The 13,488-nt window shown below is 33.1% G+C and overlaps 2 protein-coding genes across 3 annotated transcripts in view; one reads left to right on the top strand and one right to left on the bottom strand.

The window, feature by feature from the left end:
- Window positions 1-13,488, bottom strand: part of LOC127805906 (protein SRG1-like) — a 104,813-nt gene that overhangs the window by 65,662 nt on the left and 25,663 nt on the right. The gene's annotated exons all lie outside the window — the stretch shown is intronic.
- LOC127805901 (receptor-like protein 56) overlaps window positions 1-13,488 on the top strand; it is an 81,978-nt gene that overhangs the window by 47,905 nt on the left and 20,585 nt on the right. The gene's annotated exons all lie outside the window — the stretch shown is intronic.

A 13,488-nucleotide genomic window follows, 5' to 3' on the forward strand; every position in this document is an offset into this window, starting at 1 on the left:
TTGTCGCCATCGCCATGGCTGCCAAAAAAGGAGAGAGAACAAGACGAAATCAAGTTGCTACTACTAGAGATAATGAACTATTTATCTAATTTGATGATCGATATATGTGAGAATTACAATTTGAGAGAAAAAAGAAAAAAAAATCAACCATCTGGTCACCACCATAATGGCTGTCAAAGAAGAAGAGAAAACAAGAAGAAATCGAGCTAGATCTATTAGACATAATGAATTATTTACCTGATCTGATGATCGATGTGTGTGGGAACTACGATTGGGAAGAAAAAGAAAGGAAACCCATAGTTTTGTCATCATCGTGAAAGAAAGAGAGAAAACAAGAAGAAGTCGAGTTGATGCTATTAGAGATCATGAACTAGTTATGAGATCTAATGATCGATATACATAAAGATCAGGATTTGGGACAAAAAAGGGCTTTGAGATCATGATTTGGGAGGAAGAGAAAGGGAACCCACTGCCCCAGCACCACCGCCTTGGTTGCCAAAGAAGGAGAGAAGTTTCGTGAGGAAAGAAAGAAAATGAGAAAGAGATATATAAAATTGAAAACTACCGCTTGTCTTTTAAGCTAACCTCAAGGGTACCCGAGCGTTACTTATTGACATGGTTCAAACCTTGGATCAAGTAAAAGTTTTTTTTCCACTCCAACCCTTGTTAAACTACCCATTAGGGTTAATATAAAAATAATTTTATTATAAATCAATTTTATGAAAAAAATTAATATTTACTCTTATCATCCCAAAAAAGATTTTAAATACATAAATTAAAATTAAGTACATAAATTTTAAATAATTGGTTTAATCAAGTACATAAATTTTGGTTTGTTACACCCCATTATTTAAATAATTGGTTTGTTACATTCAAAGCTCATTAAGTACATAAATTTTGGTTTAATTAGATTTAAATCACCTTATGAAAAAAGTTATAAATTAAAATTATAAAAATAGTCTCTTCACAACATGACATAAGAGTAAATGCTACAAAACAATCTTCTCATAACTCTCATAAAACAAAGGGTATTGTACATTAAAACATGCCGTACGTTCACATGGTAAAGTAGATTCATTTGATGAAAAGAAGTGAAGGCATCCGCCATCAACCATCTAAACCGGATAGACTGAGGTGTAAATTGCCAATTACAATGGTTTAAAACCCGAAGAGTAAATGGAGCCAGGTGTTTGATATAATCATTGAGCTTAACCATTTGAGCTTCTCAAGCAACTAACCATTAGGAGGATTGATCTATTATATCACTATGGGTTATGGTCCTTTTTGAAGCTTACATTTACTTTTTCTTTTTTATTTTGCAACTTGCTTAATTATATTGTCAATCTCATCTTAATTATATTAATTGCATAAAATGGAAAAATAAGGGTTCATATCTTATTATTTAAGCTCAAAGGTAGAATGATATAATTTTGATGATAATAAAAATTATTTTATTAAAATAAAATTAAAGAATTTCAATCAGCTTAATGTGAAGAAGAAATGAAAATCATGGCTGAATAACTTAAGTCAACTGATATTTAACTTTAAATTGACTAAAGTAAGGCAGTAAGTAGGTGTTTGATTTTGCATTAAGTCGATTGAAGTTAACCAAAATTTTGGTCTATGATCTTAGCTCGACCAAGATTCAACATAAGTTGTGCAGCACAATTACTGTTGACTGCATCAATTGTCGTTTCCGATCATTGCCACTATTCCCATGCCTTTTTCGATTATCACGATCGATTGTCAGTCTTCTCTTATCGACGACACTTCTTGCATCATCTTCTCCGATAATAGTCTTCCAAATTGGTGGTCTCTCTAATCATCTGTCTTCTTCTTCAGTCGCAACAGTTGATCGTTTGTTTAACTGATTCATCTTCCCCGACCGACGGCTCCTTCACCTTTTTGCCTTCCACCACTGTCGACAATGGCCTCTACACCTTCCGCCACCATCGACGCTTTTTTACCATCAATGCTGTCTGCCATAGCCATTGACTAGTTCATTTTTGTCATTCTTTTTTTTTATTTATGTGTATATATAAGTCCCACATATATTATTATTTTATAACAGATGACATGTCAAGTCAACTTGAATACTCTCTCTAAATCGAATTTACATTACACCTAATTGAGTCAATTTGAACATAATTGCACAGATTAAAAAAAATTGAATCAAATTACAAATTGGTAAAAAAAAATTAGATTTTTTTCATAATTTACCCTATTTCTAACAATTTTTTTCAATATTTTATTGTCATCATGTCACAACCCAAAATCTGATATGTCATGACCGGCACTAATCCCTAGGCCCAGCAGCCCCACAATGGACTAGTAAGCCTCTTCTCTAACTTGATTTGAATAAAATGATACTACTAACAAGATATAGAACATGAATAAAATACCAATTCACCTTCTAAAATAATACCTCAATATTCCATATATAGCAGCTGAACAAAATAAGAATATCCATCATACTGCTGTCATAATTACATATCCGATCCCGTATCTCGGGCCCTTGGCACAACTATGTGCCAACAAAAATAAAGGATAAAACATCAGACTCTACAATACGTGTATGTCTCCACAGAGCATCCTATTTTACATCCGGAATTTAAAGGGGTCTGATATCATACCAGAAGATTTGCTGGACCAATAATCAGAAAAGAGAATTCCCTGAAAATATTTTTAATAAAACGAGGTGATTCTTGTGGACTCGCGAGTATAAGGTATGTCATGCCTACTAGGAGAGTATACAATAAAAATACTAAGATGATCATTATGAGTACAATAACATAATAACGGTATAAACAGTGAAAATATGAACCATAAGTTTAAATAATTTGAGATTTCAAAGAAAAATATAGTGTAGGAAAAATAGGTGTCTAAAGACAACCCCCATAAGTTGTTCTCTAACCACCTAAGTCCCATATACTTTTATATGAGATGCATGCACTGATTTCTAAGGACACACTAGTAGAAACTGACCTAACGCCTATATACACATGCACACAAATATATATATCGGCACATACATCATCATCACACAATATCATCATAAAGGCCCACGTGATAGCAGTGCTGAAACATACTATCCGTGTCTCTCATGGCCTTGGCATGCCAAGCCTCACAATACCATAATCTTTTCTTGCTGTGAGTCACCAGGGAATCTACTAGATAGTCCTCTAATAATAATGCAAATAATACACTAATTTATGCACAAGTCATAATCATTTATCATTTCATGTGGTGCCTAAAATACACCATATCATTCAATATTTCACATTCTCAAAACAAGAAATCAATTAGGGTATCTTTCAGTTTATGTCTCTCCCAGTAGGATGAAAATATTTTATGCAAGTTAGAAACATTTAAGGGTATTTTTCTATGATCCGCATATAAAAATCATGTACGAGTTATGCATATAAAAATTTGTACAAGTTTATAATATTTATGAATGAAACAGTATATACGTGCATAATATAAGGTAAACATAACATATCCTGTCTACTCGCTTGGGAAACGATGACTCAAGTCCGAGTCTAGGGAGAAGACCGAACAAAATCCTGAGAATCTGAGCCTACAATAAATAGAATGGGGTGGTCACATTTAGGTAACAAGAGTAACGATGAAATGGAATTACCAAAAACCCTAACCATTACCTAACACCCTGAATTGATTATTTAATACCTTGGCCCGCGCAATATTCAAATCTGGCGTCATGGAATTCATCGAGCTAAGCCATCGACTACGTCATCATGCCTCGCCTTGCATGCTACGCGTAAGTGTATAGTGGAACTACACACCCACTTATAGGCTGCAATAACATAATATATATATATATTTACCCATAAACTAGTTTTCTTTTAATATAGATAATATATTTTTTTTATCTAAATTCCTCCTTTATCAAAAATACATACATATATATATTTATAACTAAATTGATAAATTTTCTTAAAAACTTAATAATTAATTAATAATTTAATAAATGATTTAAAAGGAATAAATTGCAATATTCTAGCCTCAGAATAAAAGGAATCCATCAGAAATCAGGATTCGAAATAAACCCACGTCATCATCATAGGCTAGCCTAGAACGCACTCGGGGTCAGTCTTACTCAGTCTCGAGTTATCTAATAGGGCTTCATCCTTATGACTCCGACCAACAAAATGACTCGCCAATCATATAGCCAATCATATCGCCAATTCTAAGAGACCTAAAAAGAACCCAAATTAGACCAACCTCGATATCCTGAGTAAGACCAACCTAACCGAGTCATCCTAGATCCACGGACAAGCGACAAGGGAGAACAAGCCGAGTGGGCTAGCCCAAGGGCTACCACAACTGGGTCAGTCATGCCCAACACATTGGGCCATCCTAAAACCCAATCAGGCCCCGCCATCCTAGGCTAAAACCTAACCCGACATACCCAACCCCAAAAGCCCTCATTTCCTTTTTCCTTATATTTTATTTATTTTTATTTTTATTTTTATTTTCTTTTCTTTTCTTTTCTTTCTTTTTCTTTTCTTTTTTCTTTACCATCAAATTGCCGCCGTCGGCCGGCCAAAAACGGCCGACCAATATACCAATACGAAGCCCTCGCCACAATAACAACATATATTAAAATGAAACCCATCGGACGGTCAAATCTTAATAGATCTGAGAATTTATTTTCGGCAGAAAATAGGGGCGAACTTGGCCGTTGCCGTTTGCCGGCCGCCGGCCATTTTTTTCGACGATCGGAGACTACCTCGAGGTGCGCAACACCAAGGAGAGTAACATACCCAAAAATGAGAAAGATCGGACGACTAGATCTTTGTAGATCTAGAGTCAAAGTCTCGGCTAAAATGGGACAAAATACTGCCAACGTCACCGGCCACCGTGGCTGGCGATTTTCGGCAATCCAAGACCTCCACCCAACCCTCTTAAGCAAACCGACCATCATATCCAAGAATCACAAAAATCCAACGGTTGGATCTTCGTAGATCTAACCTCAAACATTCGGCCAACAAGCCCCATCGCGCCTCAACCCATATTCCACGAAAACAACAAGCAAAACAGAAAAGATGAAGACAAAGCACTTACCTCCTTGTAGATCGGGGGCACTTTAACGGTGAAAACGAAGTCGGATCGATGATCGAACGGTTCGATCGTTTGAAATCGAAGGAAATTCGAGAGGGAGCAAGAGAGAATAAAAGAGAGAGAGAGAGAGAGAGAGAGAGAGAGATTCTGATTTTGGAGGGGGGGCTGCCGAGCGCCTCCCCCTTTTCTTTTTATATTTTCTTTTTTTTAATTAGTTATTATATATATAATTTAATTAAATTAATTAATTTAGTTTTTTTTTTTTTTGGGATCTTTACACATCATCTCGTAAAAGACTCAATTTTTATCACTCGTCTCTGCTCGTTGCTTCTTCATCTCTTCTCTCGCACAAAAACTGCCGAAACCAAACACAAACACGGCCGCAATTGATCACTGACAGTTTTCTCGTTTCTCTTCTTCAACCCAACAATTGCGCAAACCAATGCAAGAATAGAATGGCCAAATTCACATTCCGAGCTTATCTCAACTTCTACTATCTTTCACAGGACCCGCCTTCTAAAAGCTCAAATTTCAACTCTTTGCTCAAACGCCGTTGCTTACCCGCGTTCCCTTCAAGTTCACGTCTGAAATTCATGGTTTCTAGCAGCATCAAACAGAAGGAGAATGTTGAAGAAAGGGATCGAGACACCTGGCCAGTTGTTCCCCGGCTGCGAGTCGGTGAATTGGAGAAATCCGAAGGTCAACTAGGAATTGGAACTACCTCTAGTGAAGTGGGTTCTAATTTGACTTGGCCCCCATGGAAGAATCTTCCTGAAAGATAAAACCCATTGGCATGGTTGGAATGTGATATACCCAACGAGTTCAAGGCGATGATGGTAAGATCAAGCAAGTATAAAACTATTATAGGTTTAGGCCCGGGATTGATAGATTTAAATGTTCAAACCCATTTATAGGAAGCCCCGTAAGAAGATGGCTCACATAAATTTATCTGATTTTTTTAGAAAAACGAGCTTGACTCAATTGCTGAAAACAAGAACCAAACCCAACCCATTTTACTTGCTGCCTTATCTGAAGCCCATTAGACAACCCATTATTCTCCTTACGTATGTCTAACCCATTAGAAAGCCCATCTCTCATCTCTGTAAGTCCATTACTCATTTGATTCAGTTGTTTTGATAGTGCTGGAGACTTGGTCGTTGCATTACTCATTTGAAACTTGGTTTGGACTGGTATGCATCTCTCCAGCTCAAGTCAAAACAGCCTGCCATACAATATGTATATACAGTATATATATTACTTCCAGATCCTTGATACGATTAATTGTATTAAATAATGATATCTTTATACAATTTTTATGAAAATGGTTTCATATTAACAGTTTAGAAAATTATTGGGTCATTTTAGTTAGCATTCTCCTCCCCCTTAATTAGGCTTATTAATTTCTTCCCATAAATTAGGCTTATTTGGTATGGAATCAATTGCTACTTTAAAAAATACAAAAAAAAAAGAATTCTATCAATATAGATGTTCAAGTTAGCCTAATTCTAATATATATCTAACAGTGAAATTGGGAACATATAAAAGAGAAATTAGAAATATTAATTAGACATATTTGACACTCCCTATTAGCACATTAGTATAAAAATCTTTGGCCGGCAAGCATAGTATCACTATTAGTATATTAGTAATTTGTTAAGGATGGTTTAGATGTATCACTTAATTTCATGAATTTAAAAATCAATCAATTTTAAATTGTTGGCTGTGAAGCACACAACGATACCGTTTTTCTCTTAAGGACCCGGGCAGGAGGGTTAGTTGCAACCACTGCCACGTGGCAGTGGAGGGCAGCATGGCAACCGCTCAGGCGTCCTTTATCTCGATAGTGCAAATTGTCTCGTCCTTGTATAATTTGGACTGTCGATGTCGCTTTTTATCTAGTGCAATCCAAGCCTTTCAAATGCATCGTGTGACCCCTATTTATTTACTGTGCATCGGGATGTGTAATTGAGAGATAAGGGAGAGAGAGTGAGCAGACGATTAGGGCTTGAGGGCTCTTTCTCATTTTTAATTTCAGACTCTCTGGCTCCTTCTCGGTCTTCTCTCTAGTTCGAATAAGGTAAGCCTTTGATCTTTCTCTTTTATGGTTTTGAGGCGATTTTGATAGAGAACCGGTTCTTGTAAATAAGAGTGATCGTGAGGCTTGTATTCGATGAGTATTGTAAACCCTATTTTTTTATCTTCGATAGTGCAGTGAGCTCTCCTTTGCCGGAGCTCAACGTGGACGTAGCCCTTTCGGGTGAACCACGATAAATCTCTCATGTTATTTTTGCTTTCCATCACTTTATTTTGTGTTTGTTTGCTGTGTATGTTGTCTTTCCGATTTCGGGTCTGTTGAATGTTATAAAAGGTTTTTTCAGTGATTCAAAGTGTGTGTATGTCTATGGGTTGCTCTCTGTTTGCGCAACATAAATTAGTGTATATTCTTAAGTTGAGGCCCTTAGATTCATGAGCAACAGTATTAAAATTGATCTAAGGACTTTTCTTTTGAGCACAAGCGAGAAATTGGCCCATCCTAAGTTAAAATTATGTGGAGATAAAGATTTTTTGTATTGTCAGAATATTAATTAAAACTTAATAAGAGTTTATCAATTGCATTTAATTCCATCCATCCATCCATTTTATGTGTCAAAGATTTTAAGTATCTTATTCGTATATATGATGCAATTTTTTCTTTATATCAACTCAAAGGAAATATCTCCACTCCCAACAAGAGTGGCCCCTTCTCCATCCTACTTCATTCTTATTTTCTTGATGCATCTTCTCGGCCATTTAATTCAAAGCCCCATTTCTTAATTGACAAGATGGTCCATGAATAACATCAAATTAAGAGAGGAAAAAGAGAAAAGAAATTTAGGTATAATGACTAGTATTTAGGTATAATCAAATGATTAATTCAAACACAAACACCCATTTAAATGCACGTCTTTAATTTAGACCAAATTAAACAGGTGCAAAATTATAGCAATAACAGTCATTTGGTCACAACAATGAAAAATACTATAATGTTCCATGTTAGTTTTGATAAATGGATGGTGTTATTTTGGACCTATGAATTTGGATACTCATACTTTGATTTGTATCTTATCTCTCCCAAATGATAGATTACTATCATAAGTCTACTAGACATTATTGGATTAGCTATTACATATTAATTAATAACTAAATTAGTTTGTATTGGGACCCATGATGAGTTTATCTGCTTGCATGTACTCTAACGTATGAATTAAGTTGTAAAGATTTCTATATTTCCAAGTCTTCTAGTGTTCCCAAGTCTTCACCACAATTTCCAAGTCTTTTCCTACAAGACCAAGTCAATTTGTCTCCACTTGTCTAGTTTATATTAGCATCCATGATGAGTTTATCTACTTGCATGTACTCCAACGTATGAATTAAGTTGTAAAGATTGCTATATTTCCAAGTCTTTACCACCATTTCCAAGTCTTCTCTTACAAGTCCAAGTCAATTTGTCTCCACTTGTCTCTCTATAATTAGATCAAGGGAAAAGACCACTTCATAATGCTTTAGAGTAGAGATATATAAATAGAGGTAGCGTGATTCTTAAAATAAGAAAAAAAAAATAGTACAAAAGCAAGTAAGGAGATATATATATCTTGGTGAAAAATATGATAAGTACTACACCTCATTCTATTTGGGTATGGATGATGATGATGGTAATGTCAGTGTTGATGAATGAAATGTGTTGTCGTGGGTGTTGGGAGCAAGAGAGGATAGCTCTGTTGCATCTCAAAGCTTCCATCAACTACCCCAATGGCAACTCTTTGCCTTCTTGGGTGGATAATAAATCATCAAATTGTTGTCAATGGGAAAGGGTTGAATGCAGCAACACTTCAAGCCGAGTCATTCAACTCTCTCTTAATCGAACAAGAGATTGGGAATCTAGTAAAGATTGGTATTTCAATGCTTCTCTGTTTCTTCCCTTTAAAGAGATCAAGACTCTTGAATTAAGTGAAAATGCATTAGTCGATTGGGCTGAGAATGAAGGTTTGTGGATTCACATGCAATCTCTCATAAACGTATCTCATGATTTTTTCTTTTTAATTTCTCTATCTTGAATTTTAGAAGAAAGCATTTATTAATTTTACTTCTTTTATAGGTTTTGAAAGACTTTTTGAATTGATAAATCTTGAAGTTCTTGATTTGAGTTCGAGCAATTCCAATAATACTATTATTCTATAATTTGTTAGGGATTTGAGAATATTTGTGGTTTTTTATTTTTATTTGTATGGTTGTTATAAGAGATGGTGTGTAAAGGTCTAATTTGATATGTATAAATTGATCTGAAGTATTAGAAAAGTTTAGTTTTACTTGCCACCATTAATTAAGCCATTAACTTTCAGTTAACCGAAGAACTTTATGATGTCAAAAATGTTGAGGTGGATTATTAAATGGATGTTTTATATAGAACTTTGGTTGAATCCAATCTTATTAGGTATAAATGTGATTAAGTTGACAAATTAGTTTATAAAGAATTGAATTAACTAAAAAGGGGAGCTGGTGATGCATGCTTACTGTACATGCAAGCACTGCCAAGAGGATCTACATAAAATAAGATATCGAAAATTCAAATTGTGTAACGCAAAGCAGCAACTTCTTTGATGTTGCTTGAATTTGTTCAGCTGAGTGCTTATATTTTGTCTTTGATTTTCTGTTTGTATGAGATTGCTCTTGTTAAAAACTAATAATTTCGGCATTCTTTTACTTTCTTGAGAGTAGTTATAATCAACATTTGTGTTCAATAATCTCTTTTATTTTTCATGTTTTTTCAATCTTATTTTTTGAAGTTTACATAAGACTATTTGCTAATTCCATCTTTTTTACAAGTTTTGAGAAACTTTCTACGTTAACCAATCTTGAAGTTCTTGATTTAAGTTTAAACTGGATCAATAATTCTAAAATTATAGAATTTATTGGTGGAATTCCATCTTTAAAGTCTCTAAATCTTGGAGATAATAGCTTGGGAAGCTCGGTTGACTTGACAAGTAAGTTAAATTATATGATCATATCCTAGTTAAAGTAATTTTTTTACAATATTAAGTATTCCTTCAATGAGAAAGAGAGTTATGAACTCTAATGCTTCTTTGTAAATTGGTATTTTAATGCTTCTTTGCTCTAGGTGCACGTTAGTTAAACAACAAAAAAAAGTTATCATTTTTTTTAGAAGAGTACTATTAGTCATCCATTATGGGCCTGTATGTTCAAAAGAGCGAGATGAAAATGCAAAAATTTTAGAAAAGGCCAATATAGTCATATATAATAATTCACGTTCGTACACTGAGTAAGAAAACATCTACTAAAGTGGGCAGTTATAATGTCAATGTCGAGTTATTCTTCCATTATTATTATTATTATAAAATGAATAAAAGCATTATAATAATTAATATAATACTCATCCAAATAGAGGAAATAAGTAAGTTTGCATTACAGGAGTGGGCATGTGATGTGGGTAGTCTACGATGAATAGGCCGAGTGGGTGGGTACATATTGGGCCCAACACCAACCTATTTGTTTAACGTACGCATTGACTGCTTGTGGGACAGCTCACTCTCTCCGTAATCTGTGCACATCCTTCTCCTGGTCCTTCATTTTCTAGCAAATGGAATGGAACCCCCCCACCCCAAACCTCTCCTTGTACAATGACAAAAGTGCCCCCATCTTTAACAAACCCTTTTGTCACCCTTATCAAAGTTAAAATGATAATCTAATTTTGGGAATTCAGAAATATGAATTTGAGTTTTGCGATTTATTTGATTTTGATGTGGTTTTTTATTATGTTGATTTTAATTCAAAAAGTGAATAAATTAAAGACATTCGTACAAGTGAAAAGTATTATTATCGATGTTGTTGTTAAGTGGTACAGCGAAGATGAAAGACCAGGATAAAGAAAAAATAAACAAAAAAAGATGAATTGAAAAGAACAAAGTAATATTAGAAGCTTAGGAAGCATTGAGTGGTGAAGGAAAGAATGGTTCTTTTCCGACAGAATCATGGTATTCCCCAAATTTTCTATTCCCATTTCGATGCCTCTTTCTCTGTCTTTCCCCCTTTGTTTATTCAGCACTCAGATTGTTTTCTTGAAAGATGGTGCCAAGAATCTTGAAGACCTGTGCTGCCCATCATTTCTCTTATATTGTACTCAAATTTATGAACACTGTTTGAAAAGAATTGCTGCCAAAATTACGTGAAATATTCCCTTCATATATCCGTTCTCATAATTAAAATTCATCTCTAAATTTTGGGTCCAACAACTTGGGTTGGATGGCTGATTTCAATGGTAAGCTCACTTTACAATCACATGCCAAGCTATTGGATATATTGATATAAATTGAAAGAACTTCTATTTTCTGTTAATTAGTCTAAAATTGTAAATAATAAAAATAACAAAAATATGAAAGCAAAAAATTTAGAAATAATAAATGAAGAAATTTATTAACCTTATTAGACAAGTTTAGTTTTAATTGTTACCATTAATTGAATCATTAATTTTCAGTTAACGACTTAAGGTGACAAAAAAAAAAAATGAATGAGCTAATATATATATGTTAAAATTTTAGGTGAGGGGTTAAAGACCACATATCTTAATAATCCAAAAAACCCCTTATATATTAAGTCCCTAAAATTTGCCAAGAACTTAAGGTGCTGAAAAAAAAAAATGATTGAGGGAGAAAATATATCAAAATTTTAGTTGAATGATCAAAAGTCACAATTTTTTAAGCCTTTCTTCATAAGTTGTTGAATATTAATACTTATTAGGTGAACTAAAAATTTTATATAGACTCTACTTAAAGTTTAGACTGATGGAATCAAAAGTCTCCTTGTTAACTCCATTTACCCATATTATATGACAATTCTTGGCCTATTGACTGTTAGGAAAAATATTAAATCCCTACAATACAAACAAAAGTAAACAAAAATCAGACTAATAAAAAATTAAAAAATAAATAATATAAAGATTTTGTTGTGGAAAACTACAAGTTATTATATGTTAATATCTTCAAATTTATAAGAAAAATAATTCAAATGGTGGGCCTGACAATTATAAATTAGGAAAAGATAATCTATGCTAGTTAATTTTAAAGTTCTTGATTTGAGTTACAATGTCGTCAATAATTCTACTATGCTAAAATATATTGCTAGAATTTCATCTTTGAAAATTCTATGCCTTCAAGAAAATGACATACAAGGATACTTTGACTGGACTAGTAAATTCACTTAGCATGCTCAACCAATTTTTTTTAAATTATAACCAAACAATTCCTATACATTTTTTGTCTTTTTCTAGTGTTTTTAAGAAGTTCATCTCGTGCAAAAATATACAAAAGTATAGAGAACATACATTCATCCTTAGCATTGAGTTTTGAGATAAAATATAATTTAGTTTTTGAAATAAATATAAATATTTTGTAATACATATATAATGGGATAAATATTTTGAGTTATGAATATAAAATGATGAGTAAAATGTATATAAAATAGCTATTTTTTTACTATATAACCATTCTGTTAGGCATATATACCTTTTTCTAGGTATTGTTGCATATATATGTTTGTGTACTGTGCCAAGACAGATATTTTGTTGTATTTAATTAATATATCAAGAAAATATATATATATATTTTTGTGAAACGAGGCTTTACAAATTATAATTTTTGTGCATAATAATTTTAAATTTATAAATTGTGCTTATACAAAATTTCTAAATCCATCAATTTCAATGCCATCATTCAAAAATATAAAAGAATCCATGCACGTATGTGCACTTAGGGGAGATATATATGTTTATTTGAAATTGGCATCGGTCAAAACTATAGTTTCATCTTTACTCTTAGTTGAAGATTTAAAGGTTAATTATTTTTTATACTTTAATTTCAAAATTGATAATTAACTGAACAAGTTTGAACCAGTAATCAAAATTGACGAATCTAGAAATTCTTAATTTATCTCATAATATGATAACCAACATCACATGGTCTTCTTTAAAATGATTTTCTTTGTTAAAAATATTGAATTTGTCTTAGAACTACATGAGTAAAAGTATTTCTACTCAAGGTACGTAATATTGTCTACTAGAATTTAACAATAAAACCGTTATCATTGTATATCATGTGGCTAAAATAATGATAATGCAATTACATTCTTGAATGTGCTATGCTCCGGACCTAATGTATACTATTCCCAATTTCATTATTAATGAGCATGTAAAAAAAATACTTTTCAATTAATTTGATTTTCTACTTATATAAGGCTATTGTTATTGGAAATTAATAACTTCGATACTCTTTTTCTGTTTTGAGGGGAGTTGTAGTTAATATTTATATTCAATAATCTTTTGTATTTTTCATTATTTGTTTTCATTTCTTACTCCTT

The sequence above is a fragment of the Diospyros lotus genome, chromosome 7 (genome assembly GCF_014633365.1).
Source record: "Diospyros lotus cultivar Yz01 chromosome 7, ASM1463336v1, whole genome shotgun sequence".
NCBI classification, from domain to species: Eukaryota; Viridiplantae; Streptophyta; class Magnoliopsida; order Ericales; family Ebenaceae; genus Diospyros; species Diospyros lotus.